Genomic DNA, 14,247 nt, shown 5'->3' on the forward strand with positions numbered 1-14,247 from the left:
GGAAAGGGAGCAGTTGAGAGTGTTAAGATCAGAGAGCCAGTGTTGTATGGGGAGCCTGTTATTTTTAGGGGCATAGAGAACACTGGCTCTCTGACCTTAACGCTCTCAACTGCTCCCTTTCCACCTCTAGCTCAGTCAAATCTCACAGAATTAGCATTGACCAAAACATAAGCCTTTCCCCCCACATAAAAAATGCTGCCAAAGGATCTCTCTTTTCACTTCGACACCTCAAAAAAATCAAACCCTTAATCCCTGTTGATGACTTTAAATCTGTTGTTCAATCATTAGTACTCTCCAGATTAGACTATGGCAACGCTTTGCTCTTAGGCACACCTAAAGTCCACCTAGCCCCAATCAAGTCAGTCCTTAACCTTGCGGCCAGGCTTATCTCTGATTCTAAGAGGCGGGAACACATCTCTCCCATCCTTAAAGGTCTCCAATGGCTTCCCTTGGATGGCAGATCTATCTACAAAAATGCCTGCATTGTGCATAAAGCCTTGCATCCTCAAACCCCACGGTATCTCTCCCAAAAACTTCACAAAGCTGGCTGCTCCAGAGAATTGAGAAGCACCAATGCCCTCATGCTGGTCCCCCCCTTGGTTAAAAAGAAATCTACCCAAGCACGTTCTTTCTCCTGTAATGCATCCACCATCTGGAACTCTCTCCCCAAAGATCTACGTTGCAACCCCTCATACGTCAGCTTCAAAAAAGATTTCAAACGGCACCTTCTCCTCAAATATTGGGGTCCGTAATCCTGCTACTTCCCAGGTGTTTTATAACCTGTCTCTTATTTTACTATGTTCCTCTCTGCTTTTTACTTCTATCCTCCTTCCCCCTGTTCACTTGTACTCACCTCATTCCCCCTCTGTTATCTTCTCACCTCCCCCCTCCCTTGCCCCACCTTATCCCCATTCCTTCTCCCCTCTATCTGGCCTATCACACTTACACAGTCATCCAATTCCCAGTTTGGTTCTTAATGTTACTACCTAGTTCTGTGATTTTATATTTATTGTTATTGACTTTTTGCTCTCATTTTATGCCTTTCCCTTTTTGTTCGAACTTATTATTGTATTATTCGATCTTGTCCTTCTCCTGTAAAGCGCTCTGATACCCTTGGGTCTAGCCTGCGCTATATAAAACTGTTTAAATAAATAAATAAAATAAATAAATAACTTCTTATGGGCATGCTTCTTTGCCTGAACCCAGTCTCCTGGATGCAGTGCATGGCACTGGAATTGCTATGTGGACTGTGTTGCCAAATTCACCTGACGGAAGACAGATTTTACCACATCAGTGAGACCTTGCAGTAATCAAATATGTCATTACCTATTGATACAAGCACACTTGGAGGAATCCGGGGGGTCAGCATAGCCTTGCCCATGAGGATTTCATGAGGGGAGAGGCCAGTCTTTTTGTTAGGAATACTTCTAATGCTCATGAGAAAAAGAGGAAAAGCGTATGGCCATTTTAAGAGCATTGAGGCACACTCCTTTGGAAGCTTGCACTTAATGGTGCCATTCATCTATTCAGCTACACCTTATGCTTGAGTCTGTAAGTGAACTGGAACATTTGAAAAGCTGTAAGCTTTGAAGCTCGTGCAGTGGAAAATTTGTAAAGCTGTGCGCAGTAATTTCAGGACTTAATTCTTAAACGGAGTTCTTCGGTCTGTCTTAATAGAAATAGGCATGCCAAATGATAGTACCAATTCCCTTAACAAACGTTTGGCTACAGTCATACTGTCCCTTCGCCTTGCTGTGAAGGCTTCGACCCATTTAAAAAACAAGCAGACCACTACCAGAATATAGCCAAGCCCCTTATAGATAGGCATTTCTATGATGTTTGCCTGAAGTCTAGTGAATGGTCCTTCAGATTTGCCTATATGACTCATAGTAATCAGTGTACTCTTTCCCAGATTAATTCCTTGACAAGTAATACATAGTTGACATGCGTTTTCTGCTACACTTCAAAATTTTGTAATGTGCCAATATTTTTTAAAAGATCCTGACAATAGCCTCCCTCCCTATGTGTGTCTCTCCATGCAGGAACTTGGCCATGCCCTGAATCTGGAAGAACATGTTGATGATCTAGAGTTGCCCAAAGGTCATTATAATCCCCCTTACAACCAACTGTGTCACTTATTTTCTTTTCATTCTCTGATACCTCCTCTTGTAGCTTTCTGAGTTTACTTAATGATGGCTGCATGGAATTCTACAAAAAACAATTCACATCTTCTGCGGGTTCAATTTGTGTATCAACCTCATCATGTCCCGGGTCTCTTTCTTTTTTCTGCTCTTTAGGCTTAATTGTAACAGTTTCAAGAGCACAATATTTTGCAACTTCATCAGCATAGTGACCAATTCCTCCCCAAATGTATGAGCAATACTCTTTAAAACCAACATCTCTACTGAATATTGTACAGCTTTCAAAAGATTTATAATGTATGAATCCACTGCGTATTGGAGTACCAAAAACATTTATGAAGCACATTTGTGATCATAATTGTCCAAAGTTGTGCACCACTCCAAATCCATATTGGCTACCTGTGCAAACCGAGCATGCTCAGTTCTTTGGGCAATTTGCTCTGCTACCTGTGCTGAAATATCATAAGACAAATATGATGCTCCATCAATTTCTCAAATAGAGCAGACTGCATATGCTGCTTTTAGTATTCCTTGATGGTCTCTCAGACAAGAACTATCCACAAACAAAGTTAGATCAGCCATTTCAAGAGGAGCATGTTTAATGCTGGTCTTGGTTTATTGCACAACTCTGTTACATGGATGCAATCATGATCAGGATCTTCGTTCTCTCCATTGTTTGGAATCTCTAAGTCCTCACCTTCTGTCACTGATAATTGATCTTCTTAACTCCTCCCCGTATGAGCGGCACCTTCCCAAAGCCTGGGAGCAAACCGTGGTGCTGCGCTTGTTAAAAAAAAAAACACACCTAGACCCATCTAACTGGGCCAATTATAGACCGATTTATTGCTGCCTATTTTCTCCAGACTTTTGGAGAAGCACATTCACTCCCAAATCACTGCATAAGTGGAATCTCAGAATGATTTCCATCACTCCCAGTTATGATTCAGAGCGGAGCACAGTTCAAAATCTGCCCTTGTAGGAGTCATAGAAAACCTACAGCATCTCCTGGATACGGGTTGTACTGCTGTGCTCATTCTACTAGATCTCAGTGTAGCCTTGAACACTGTATCTCATTGTACTGTTACTGTCAGACTGGACCAGCTATGCCTTCAAGGCATGGCTTTTGCCTGGTTAAAATCCTCTCTGGCGGATCAAACTTTTCAGGTCTTCTCCTTGAACACAACGTCTAGTCTCCACTCACCCACCTCTGGAGTCCCTCGGGGTTCTTCTCTCAGCACCATGCTTTTTAATATCTATATCCACCCTCTGGCAGATATAGTGGAAAGCTTTGGCTTGACTCTGTTTTCATATGCTGACGACATACAAATTATTTTCTGTTTGTCCTCTGCAGGTAGTCAGTATGGAAGATCTCAATTCTTGCCTCAGTCTGGTCTCCTCCTGGATGAACTCCAACTTTCTGAAATCAAATTGTGACTAGACTAAGGGCATAGTACTGGGCATGATACTCTGGGATCTCTCCCTGAACCTGTCACCAAAGTAAAGATTCTGGGCTTCTGGCTTGACTCCACCTAGTCCATGAAGTCTCAGGCCTCTAAAATTGCTTCCTCCTGCTTTGCCTTATGAAAGGGAGCAATTTGATACTTCCTTTCTCTGCCTAAAGAAGCATCATCACGGCCATTATATTACCACGTTTGGACTATGATAATATCCTATACCTTGTTGCTGCTAAGACTGTAGTCCAAAACTCTTGCTGCCAGGCCCCTATTTTGGCTCCCCAAATACTCTTCTGCATCTGGTCTTCTCCGTGATCTCCCCTGGCTCACAGTGGACAAGCACATTACCTTTTTGGCTCTTTGCTTTATGCACGAAATCAACTCCAACGCAGGATCACGGTTCCTGCAAAAACTAGTCGTCCCCTACCGTCCTCCACGTTTTATGCGCTCCAGTAACCAATCCCTTCTTACAGTGCCCAGAGTTAGACACACCCGGATGAGTGGTCACTGGGCCCTAAACTGTGGAATGCTCTCCCTGAATCTCTTAGAGGCTGCACCCCCTTGTCCATCCTTTGTAAGGAGCTAAAAACCTGGTTATTTTAGGTCAAGTTCCTAAGCATTGGGAAACGCTATTGGTAGCTATGCACTATACAAGATCTCAATAGAAATAATAATCAGTAGCAGCTTGCAGGATACAAGGTATTGCATGTTGTGATTGAAATACTCTCAGTTGCTAGCATTGTTTGTTTATACTTTGCAGGGCGGCTATTTGTCAGAAGCTGAGTTTGTGTACGAGTCAGCGAGATCCAGACTGAATGAGATACTAACACAATAAGTGTATGGCCCATACTAATTCCCTCACTCTGCTCAATTGCAATGCAAACAGCTGGTGCTGACTTCAGACAACCAGGAAGAGCTGTGGCTCCTTGATTAAATCTAGCAGAAAAGTAAGCGACAGGCTGCTTTACCTCATCATGCATTTGAGTTATAACAGAAAGAGCACACCCTTCTGTTTTGTGGAAATAAAGCAAATATTCTTTATTGTAATCAAACATTCCTAAGACAGACTGGTTCACTACAGTGGTTGCTTCTTCGCTCTAGGAAGCTATACACGCATTCACCATCAAAAGGTACCAGATTCTCTACATTGCTGCAAGTAAGCCTTATTAAAGCTTTGCAATCGGGTAAAATTTGGAATCCACTGACAACAGCAGCCCACTATTCCCATGGACATATTGAGAAATTGGGGTGTTGGTTGAATGGTGGGGTGACCCCAGTTCAAGCAAAAGCCACAATCTCTGTCAAGGTGAACCACAAAACTCACTAAATTAACCTGTGCTTAACCTTTTATTAGCTTGGCACAAACACAGTCATGCTTAACACTAAATTAACCTTTGCTTAACCCTTTATTAGCTTGGTCCAAACACAGTCATGCTTAACTTATAGGCAATGTGTAAAGTATTTATGCAGCACACAAACAGTAATAAAGTGAAAACACAACACAAGAAAATGCTTACACCAATTTAGAAAAATAGTAAATTCTAATCAATCATTTGACTCCAAAACTGGAAAAATACAATCAGAAGAGGCGGAGTTATGATTTTTAAAGTTTAAGATAATAGCTAGCACCAAAAAGAACAAAGCGCCAAAACAGACATCTAGTCATGTGAGACTGGGAATTTCGATATAGGGTCTATCTACTCTCACGCTTCCAGTGTCCAACTTGCTTGCAGAAATAACAAGCTGTGCTCTTTTTCAACTTATTTATATTCACATTTATTTATGAATTGTTCACTAACCTCTACTGCTACCTGGGACTTGTACTGGCATCTTATCACTCATTCCAACTCTTGCATTCCATGCATCCCATTATTCAAATTCACACTCACATCAGATCCTCCAGATGGTGCAAAATACAACACACAATTTATCATCCGATATTTTCCTCAAAATAACTCAACTCTTTTCTGCTCCTGCTTTTTCCAAGCATAGTCACTTTGCATTCTGTCCACAAATCCTTAGGAAAACAATCTCAAACAGTGTATTCATATGAGCTCATGGCACTTTGAAATAGTCACTAGTCTGTTTACCTCTGTATACCACTTGTCCAGGTCCTCTCTCAGTTTTGGAAAATTTGTCATAAAACATAGAGATCACGCCTGGATGAAGAAACATTCACAAACTCTGTCAAAATCGTTTCTGTTTCAGAATAATTTTTGACTACAATCAAGTTTTTTTCTGTATCAATCTTTTTAATTTTAAAGCAAATTTTCTTCCTCTTTTTTTTAAACCATATTTTATTGGCTTTTAAGCAATAGCAACATACATTCTCATTCGGAGGCCCGGATCGGGCGCCCAGGGTACTTAACATGCCATTTAAATCTCGGGCAAACCGCTGTTTACGCTCCTAATGCCGGCCGGCATTAGATATGCTCTATGTAATACATAATAGTTAATTAATTTGAATCGCACATTTCTAGATGCTTTCGGGGTGCATTCTAGGATTTTATCCCACTCGCCCTCTGGTATCTGTTTACCCAAGTCTTCTTCCCACTGTAATCGCAAGCGCTCCAACAGCTTTTGCATATCTCCCCGTATTGTCTTATAGAGGCCGGGCACTGTCTTAATTCTTCCTGCTGACAGCGCAATATACCTGCTTCCCACGAGTGCTCGCGGTTCAACACCACTGCCTTTCCAGTGTGTCTTAATCCTTCATGTGAGGGCCTGATGCTTCAGGAAGTGACCCCCGGGCAAGTCTTACACAGTTTGCAAGTCTTCAAATGTAAGTAGCGTGGAATCTTAGGTCCCCCATCTCTCTTAGTCCTGCCTCAACCCAGTCCTCCAGTCCTGCCAAGTGCTACCCCTGTGGAAGATAGCATAACATTGTGATAGGTATGTCAGGGGAATAGGGAGTCACAGCGCCCACTTTCCTCAAATATCTAGCCAAACAGCACACCACCACCCCAGTTTCGGTTGCGTCTTCGGGCGTGTTCCGATGCACTTGCAGCAGAATTTTCGCCAGAGTCACAGTGTCTGTCATAGCTGGGCATTTTTTCCTTTACAGGTTACGATCTTCTGCCATCCATTGAATCAGCCAGTATAATTGTGCAGCGAAGTAATAACTCTCGAAATCAGGCACCGCTGGCCCACCCGCCACTGTGGGGTGTCGCAGTGAGGCCAACGCCACCCTCCTTCCTGCACCTCAAATGAATGACGTGATCATTGAGTCAAGCTCTTTGAACATCGCTTGCGAAATCCACACCGGGAGTGTCCCGAAGTAGTATAATAGGTGCAGCAACATTACCATTTTCAGGACTGCCACCCTCCCAGCTACTGACAGCGGCAGAGTTCCCCAAAAATCCATTGCTATTTTCCCTGACCTTATCGCCTTACCCACATTGCCTTCCAGTAAGTCCGTCGCTCTATGATATATTTTAACTCCAAGGTACTGTAGGCAGCTAGGCTCCCACCTCAAGTGCTCTAGAGCGAGCGGCGGGAGACTATCCGGCGCCATTGAGTATAAGCTGGATTTTTGCCAATTGACTTTAAGGCCAGATATGGTGCCAAATCGGGCCAGCCTGTCTTGCGCCCCGCGCAGTTTGTCTGCTAGGTTGCCTAGGAATGGCAAAAGGTCGTCAGAATACAATGCTATGAAGTGGTGCCCCCCTCCCGTCTCCAGGCCCACTTAGTCCTGGCCGCTCCTGGCTCTAATCGCCCGCGGTTCCATAGCCAGTGCAAACAGGATCAGGGGAGAGGGGACATCCTTGCCTCGTACCTCTCTCCACCCTCTGTCTAGGCGAGAAGGTCCTCCCAGAGAGCACTCGGGCCGTAGGGGATTCGTACAGCAGCCGCACCCATGTCAGAAATCCCTCCCCTGGTCTAATTTTGGCCAGGACTTCATATAGGTACGACCACTCCAGGCTGTCAAATGCCTTCTCTATGTCCACTGCGAACACTGCCGCATCTCGCTTGACGTACCCCTCAGAATCCATCACAGCAAGGAGTCGTATGATATTTATGGCCATATTCCGCCCCGGGATAAAGCCCGCCTGATACGCGTGGACCAGGTGGGACATGTGAGGAAGTAAGTGTGTCGCAAGAATTTTACTCTGGATTTTATAATCCATATTTAGCATGGATAGTGGCCTGTAAGCCATGTAGTCATGTGGTTCCTTCCCTTGCTTGGGTATTGGGACAATGAGGGCCTCTCTGGCACTTTCGCCCCTCTCCAGACCTGCTTGGGGACTCTGAATCTTGCCACTCCCTGGCACAATGCGCCACTCATACTCTGCTTCAGCGCAACACAGATGCCTCCTCAGGTTGGCGATTCTGCGTTCTCCCCTGTGCTATGTGTGCTGGTGGGGTATCTCCCTGCTGCTCTGCGAGTTAGTCCCGGTGGCGGGAGCTCTAGGGCCCACTCATCAGCATTTCGCGCTTCTGCAGGCTCTTTCCCTTGACTGCATCTCCCCCAGGGGGATCCAGGGCCTCCTGGCTTGCAAGGTGCATTGGCCTTTTCCATGCTGGCCCCAGGTCCGCTGCCCCAGTCACTGGTGCTGTGGCCCCACACCGGTCGGCCCTGCTGTGGGTGCTTGTCTAGGACTTCAGGCCTGGGCTCATTGCATCAGTCCCTGTCTCCGCTGGCTGCCGCAATGCCGCTGCAAGCAGATTCCAAACCTTATGGTAAATGTCGCTCTCCACAGGGCCTTGTCAGCAGATCCCCGGGGCCCTCAAGTGTCTCTGCCTTTCCTATGCCTGCCCCTTCCGGCTACCTGGTTCATCGCGCTGGGCCACACTGAGACCCGATCCTCTCGCTGCCTCACTCCCGAACGTACTGCAAGGGGCCTCTGAGCCCTGCACTCAGAACTCATGCAAGGGAGCGAAGGGATGGTTCTCCAGGCCTCTCTTCACCTCCAACTGGCGCGTGCAGGCAATCCGGCACTTGCTCCAGCTCCCGCAGTGCCTAATGCGCGCCACCGCATCGTTACCGCTTGATCGGCTGTATTTGTGCCACTGAGCCCCCCAGGGGCGGGGGCATTTTGGGATCTCCACAGCTCCGGGGTCTGTTCAAGGCAGCCCCCGGGTCTGCTACATGAGGCACCGGGGACCCAGACTCCCTCGCCCCCCCTCCTAACCAGGCTTACTTCGAGGGGCCTATGGGTCCGGCACTCTGTCCTGCACAGGGGACGAGGTGGAGGCACTTCAGGCTCCAAGCAGGGCTGCACCTACAGTTCGGACTCGGCTCTAGTGTCTGCCGCATTCCATGGGGGCTGCCATTTTATCGCTGCTCCCAGCCTCACTCGTCGCACCCGGCTCCTTCGCTCTCGGCCTGAGGGGGTCTCCCGGCTGATCACTCAGCTTGGTCCTGGAGGTGAGGGGAGGGGTACACCAGGCCTCCTATGTCGTTAAAGTCCCGCAGAGGGCCGATGCTCGTCCCGGTTTCCTCACCAAAGACCGGGTGCCGCCATCTTGTCACAATCAATCATTACCTCTATGTCCCTCGTCCTCGACCCAGTCATTACTAATGAGGTATTCCACTTGACAGGAAACAGAACAGGGAACACTTTTATGCTCCACCCACTCTCCTGCCAGGGGCTATCAATACATAGCCAACAGAAAGCCCTTCCTGTTTTGTTTCCTGTCGGTGGACCGGACGGGGACGCTGGGGTAGGTGCTGGGCACTTACCTGCTTTGTGTTGTCCTGTGGTCTCCTCCTTTGCCGGGCTCTGGGGTACTCTTGGACCTTCGTGGGAGCTACTTGAATTGAGCTGCTGGGCTTCCTGGACTCCTTCGGGTTCTTGGTTACCGGTTCTGCTGGGCTGTTTTGGTTTCGTGGAGTCCTGTTGTCGGGTGAATCTTTCCATGCTGCTCGTCCTTTGCGGTGGCTTGGGTCCCTCTTGTCGGCTGCTGCTGGTCCCTTCGGGCTCTTCAGCCTGCGCTGATGTCCTGTTCTTGTGGCGCGTCCGAGGTGGGGTCCAGGCGCTCCATGTGCTGCACGTCTTTCCGGAGCACTCTGGTTGGGCTCCGTGTGCTCCGGTCTGCTTTTTTTTTGTGCGGCTCAGGCACAGACTTTGTGAAGCGCCCGGGATGGGGTCTGGGCGCTCCATGTGCTGCTGGGATTTTGCGGAGTTCTCTGTGTGAGTGCTCCGGTCTGCTTGTTTGTGTGCCGCTCAGGCACGGTCTTTGTGGAGCGCCCGGGGTGGGGTCCGGACGCTCCATATGCAGCGGGTCTTTGGGAGCGCTCGGGTTGAGTTCCGAGTGCTCTGTTCTGCACCGTACTGCTTCCTCTTCTACCAAATTATGCAGCAGGTGATGTGAAGCGCCCGGGTGGGCTCCGGGTGCTCCGCTGCTCGGGCTTGCCTCCATGCTGGCTTTCGGCCTTCGGCGGCCGTGTTGGTGGGGTTTTCTGGTTTTGGGTTGGCCACGCCCCCTCCCGCCTCGTTTTAGGTTGTGCTCAGCAGTTCCGGCTTGTTTTTTGTATAAAAGTTGGGTGGGGTCACATTCTGGTCTATTAAAGACCTCTCTTTAATAGGGAAACACAAGTATATTCTATTTGGTTAGTTCTCCCTACACATAGTTAATTTTTAATATGTCAGGTTGACCAGCCAATAAATGATTTTTTGGTACAACCCTGGACATTTTTAAATTTACTTAACTTTTTTCACACTTTACCCTCACAAGAACCTGCTTCGCAGTCTCCTGGCGTCGCAGCACACCGGGGAGGTATTCGATCTCTCCCGGTGGACCCGATGATGAAGCATGTCACCACTAGGGTGAGTGAGGGTTTCCTGAAAAAATCTTGTATTTTTTCGTGAAATTGGTCTGTGTATCTGACCACTTACAACTGGCCTCGAATCTTACGTGCTACAACGCTTCTCCGAGGGACACTCTTCTTTTGTTTATCTGATAACTGACTGGGGTCTAAGAGTGCCCTATAACCCTATCTCTCCTTTTGTTGATTGTTAATGTACTATCCAACACCTTCCCTACTATCCACGGGGACTGGAGTTGGAATAGTAAATTAAACTATTCACTATCCAGCGCCCAAAAGCATTATGCGATGTAAAGGTAGGCGTTGTAAAAGTATGCGTTGTAACGTCACACATCCACTTTATACATATGACATGTCAACGCACCGTGCTTAGATCATTCCGGGATGGGGTCATGACCAACCTGGGGAATCACTGGGACACACCTTTGACTCGATGGCTGAGGTCTGCCTGTTTGGGCTCTGTCCATGCCCACCCTAATGTAAAGTTGGAAATCAATTCTTATTTTTGTCCCGCCCTGACACTAGCAAATGACAGATAGCAAGAATTTGGACATCCCATACCATATCCTTGATCTGGTCCTGGGTGAGGGAGGTGACTCATTGAGATGGAGCAGAAGGGAGGGCGCTGATACAAGAGAAGTCCTAGGGACTGAGAAGACGCCCAATTGCGGACTTATGGAAGGAGATTCTTGATGTTTGGGAACACCAAGAAAGAGAGCTGGGCAGGAGCCTAGAGGGCGAGGAAGGGATAAAGATGCAAGCACCTGAAAATATACCAGGAGTCAGATGGCTCTCGACGGGTCTCCCAGTTGAAGAAGGGCCCCCAGTGAGAGTAGTGTCAGTGTAGGGGCTATGTGGAGGGCTGTTGTAGAGACCCACCCTTTGAACCTTGCGTGCCCCACCAGCAATGCCCGGCTGGGAACTTTGGGTACTATTGTAGTGGACGTGACCTTGGGGGCCTTTGCCCTACCTCCAGACTGGCCCCACCACACACTTTTCTTAGAGTAACACACTGGGCTCCCTGAATTTGTTTTCGTAATTTATATTGTTTTAATGAAGATTATTGGCCTCCCTTCAGACATCCTTTATTGTTGAGGACAAACCTCTCTGTGATACGGAACTCACTTAATCAGCTGATACGTTGGGCCTGTATGGGGCCTCTGTTGTCACTGTATCATGTAGAGATCGAAGGATAACAAATGTGATGGTCTTGGGTATATATTGTTGTATAATCCTTATATAGTCAAACGTTGTGGAAACTACATTATTGTGGAGGATACTTTACTTGCATATGATAAAATGGCAATAAAAACCTGATTAAAAAAAAAATAGGGTGGGTTCAGTCCGGATTACCCGGATAACTATCAGTGTATGATCCACTCCCCCTAAACCAGAAAGAATGTGCTATGCCAGAAATACCTTTTTTTAAATTCTGAGCACTATCTCATATGGTAGAAGATTCTTTACATGCCTTGAAATGCAAAGCATTACAAGCGGTGTAACCTTACCTAATCCTCTCTCCCTACAGGTGGAGGAACGTTTGGCCAAAAGAGACTTCGAGGGAGCCAAGAATGCCTCTGACGTGGCAAGAATAGTGAACATCATTTGCATGCTTTGTGGACTGGCCGCCTACTCTTACCTTATTTACTACTGTGTGCAAATGTCTCGCCTTTATGTGAGCTCTACTATTGCCCCAAATTTCATCGGCTGAAGACACCCGCAATGAAGAAAAAGAAGCGCATCATGCTGGATACCTCCCTTTTTACTTTCACCTATTTGAGCCAGCTTTCCTCCTCTGCTACTTTCTGTATTCTACCACAATAGCATGTGAAAAATGTAGACCTGACTAGTGACAGGTTTACTGTTATTAGTTCCACTCTCTGTGCATATACAAAACCTATGTTTTAAGGCTTTCCTCACTTTGTATGTGTGCTGCACATCTAAGTACATGTGCAGAGTGGGAAAACGGGAACCTCCATGCAGCACCCATGGAATGGACCTTTGATGCAAAGGAACTCTAGGTAGCATGTTGAACAACTTTGTGTTATTTGGATTACTATTCAACGCAAATCACGCGTTGTGTTGGATAACATCAGATTTGCGTTAGAAAAGTAACGCATACCCGATGCAAAGAGTTTTTGAATCTAGGCCTTAGACTTGAAGGATTTTCTGTTGACCCCTCTAGTTGCAAGGTCGAAATTTGGATTATTTCAGGGTTTGCAATATCTTGCTTTTTGTTAAATATTTCCATTTGTAGAAATACCAAAAAATAATTGGTAATTGATAATGTCTTTGAGTCAATGATTTTCAAGGGATTTTACGTTCAGTATGTAAAACGTAAGAGAAGCAAATTATGCTATTTCATTATGCTATGTGACTAAAATGATAATCTGAAATGGATTATGCCCTCCTAGACCTAGGTTGGACCACAAATAAACATGTTTCTAAAATATTTTCTACAAATCCACTCAGTTCCCATATGATTAAGTCTACACTCTTTAAATATGCCAATTTGAAAATATGCATTAGGTTTAGCAAAAGCGTCTGTGAATGAAAGCTTGTCTACAGCTGTTGTAAAGGATTGTGCTATTAACATGTTTACAGATAACTCACCTGGTTCAACAGCTGTGCTTTTCAGTGACCAACAGAGGCGGGGCTTTGTTTCAATGGAGGCAACACAGGCGCTGGCCTTTGGATTCAACAACACGATTCCCAAAACAACTACAGTCACAACAATGAAGAGTTTTCCTTCTAGATCGCCCGTTTCAATGACATATGGTCGACAGAAGTCATATCTGTGCTTTGGCTAAATAGGTTTTCTTATGAACACAAATAAGAATGTATCGACCATCGCCACAATTAGAGAAAGAGGAAAACTATAGATGTGCACCTGATGAAATACAAAATAACAATGCGTATCTCAAATCTTATTCCTTCATTAAATAGAAACAATGGCAAAACTATCACGTCCTGTTATTTCAGCCCACCTTCATGGCATATTGGGCACATTTAGTGCATGCAAATAAGTAAATCTTCAGCTGGAAATACCTGTTTTTCAAGATGGCTTTTCAAGCAATGCAAAAGGCCTCATTGATCAGGAGAGTCAATACGGAAGGGTCTAAAGGCGACCAGAAAGTTTGCAATGGTTGAGAAATGGACAAAATGCTTTGAAGCAGGTATTTATGATTTCATGTATCGATTTCTAAGTGTTAGATCAGAGCTCTGAAACTCTCGGATCTTGTGAGAGAAATTAAATGTGGATCGTCTTGAGTCTATGAAAATCTCAAAGCTGTTCGGGGGTCCTCTGCGAGTTCTCTGGCAGCTTTTTCAGGTGTATCTAATAAAGTCTACTTTTAAAATGTAGACTACTTTAAGGTCAGGCTGAAGATGTCCCTGTAATAATGTCGAGTCCTTCATTATTCCCAACCATGAACCCTTAAGCCTCCGAAGTACCCCTTAATATTTCATTTCCCTGAACCTTAAAAACACTTATGACCCCTTAGACCTATCCTTCCCTGAAACCTAAACCCCCCTAACTATCCTTCAAGAGTACTCTTCTTTAACAGAAAATCCCCTTTCTCTAGCTTAATGCTAGCTTTCCCTGAACATACAATTGCATTACTTCCTCTTATTGATACCCTTCCTTGAACCCTAAAAAACCTCACTACTTCTTAACATTCTCCTTTTCTGGCCCTTAAATAAGCATTACTACCTTTTTATACTTCCCAGACCTGCACCTAGAACCCCTTACTTCTCCTTATTGCTACCCTCTTACTAGCCCTTAACAATACCCTTCCTTAAACCCTGCAATCCTATTACTACCCTTTTTCGCAACACATCCCTTTAACCTAAAATCTCAGACCCACCCCATAATGTTTCCCAT

General features: G+C 45.8%; 1 long non-coding RNA gene across 1 annotated transcript in view; it reads left to right on the forward strand.

Moving 5' to 3' along the window:
• Nucleotides 1-12,816, forward strand: part of LOC144828523 (uncharacterized) — a 121,181-nt gene extending 108,365 nt beyond the window's left edge. The window contains exon 2 of the long non-coding RNA XR_013610480.1: nucleotides 11,893-12,816. This is a non-coding gene — a long non-coding RNA (uncharacterized LOC144828523). The remainder of the gene's footprint in view (nucleotides 1-11,892) is intronic.
• The last annotated feature ends 1,431 nt before the right edge of the window (nucleotides 12,817-14,247 follow it).

The sequence above is a fragment of the Lissotriton helveticus genome, chromosome 4_1 (assembly GCF_964261635.1).
Source record: "Lissotriton helveticus chromosome 4_1, aLisHel1.1, whole genome shotgun sequence".
Taxonomy (NCBI): Eukaryota; Metazoa; Chordata; class Amphibia; order Caudata; family Salamandridae; genus Lissotriton; species Lissotriton helveticus.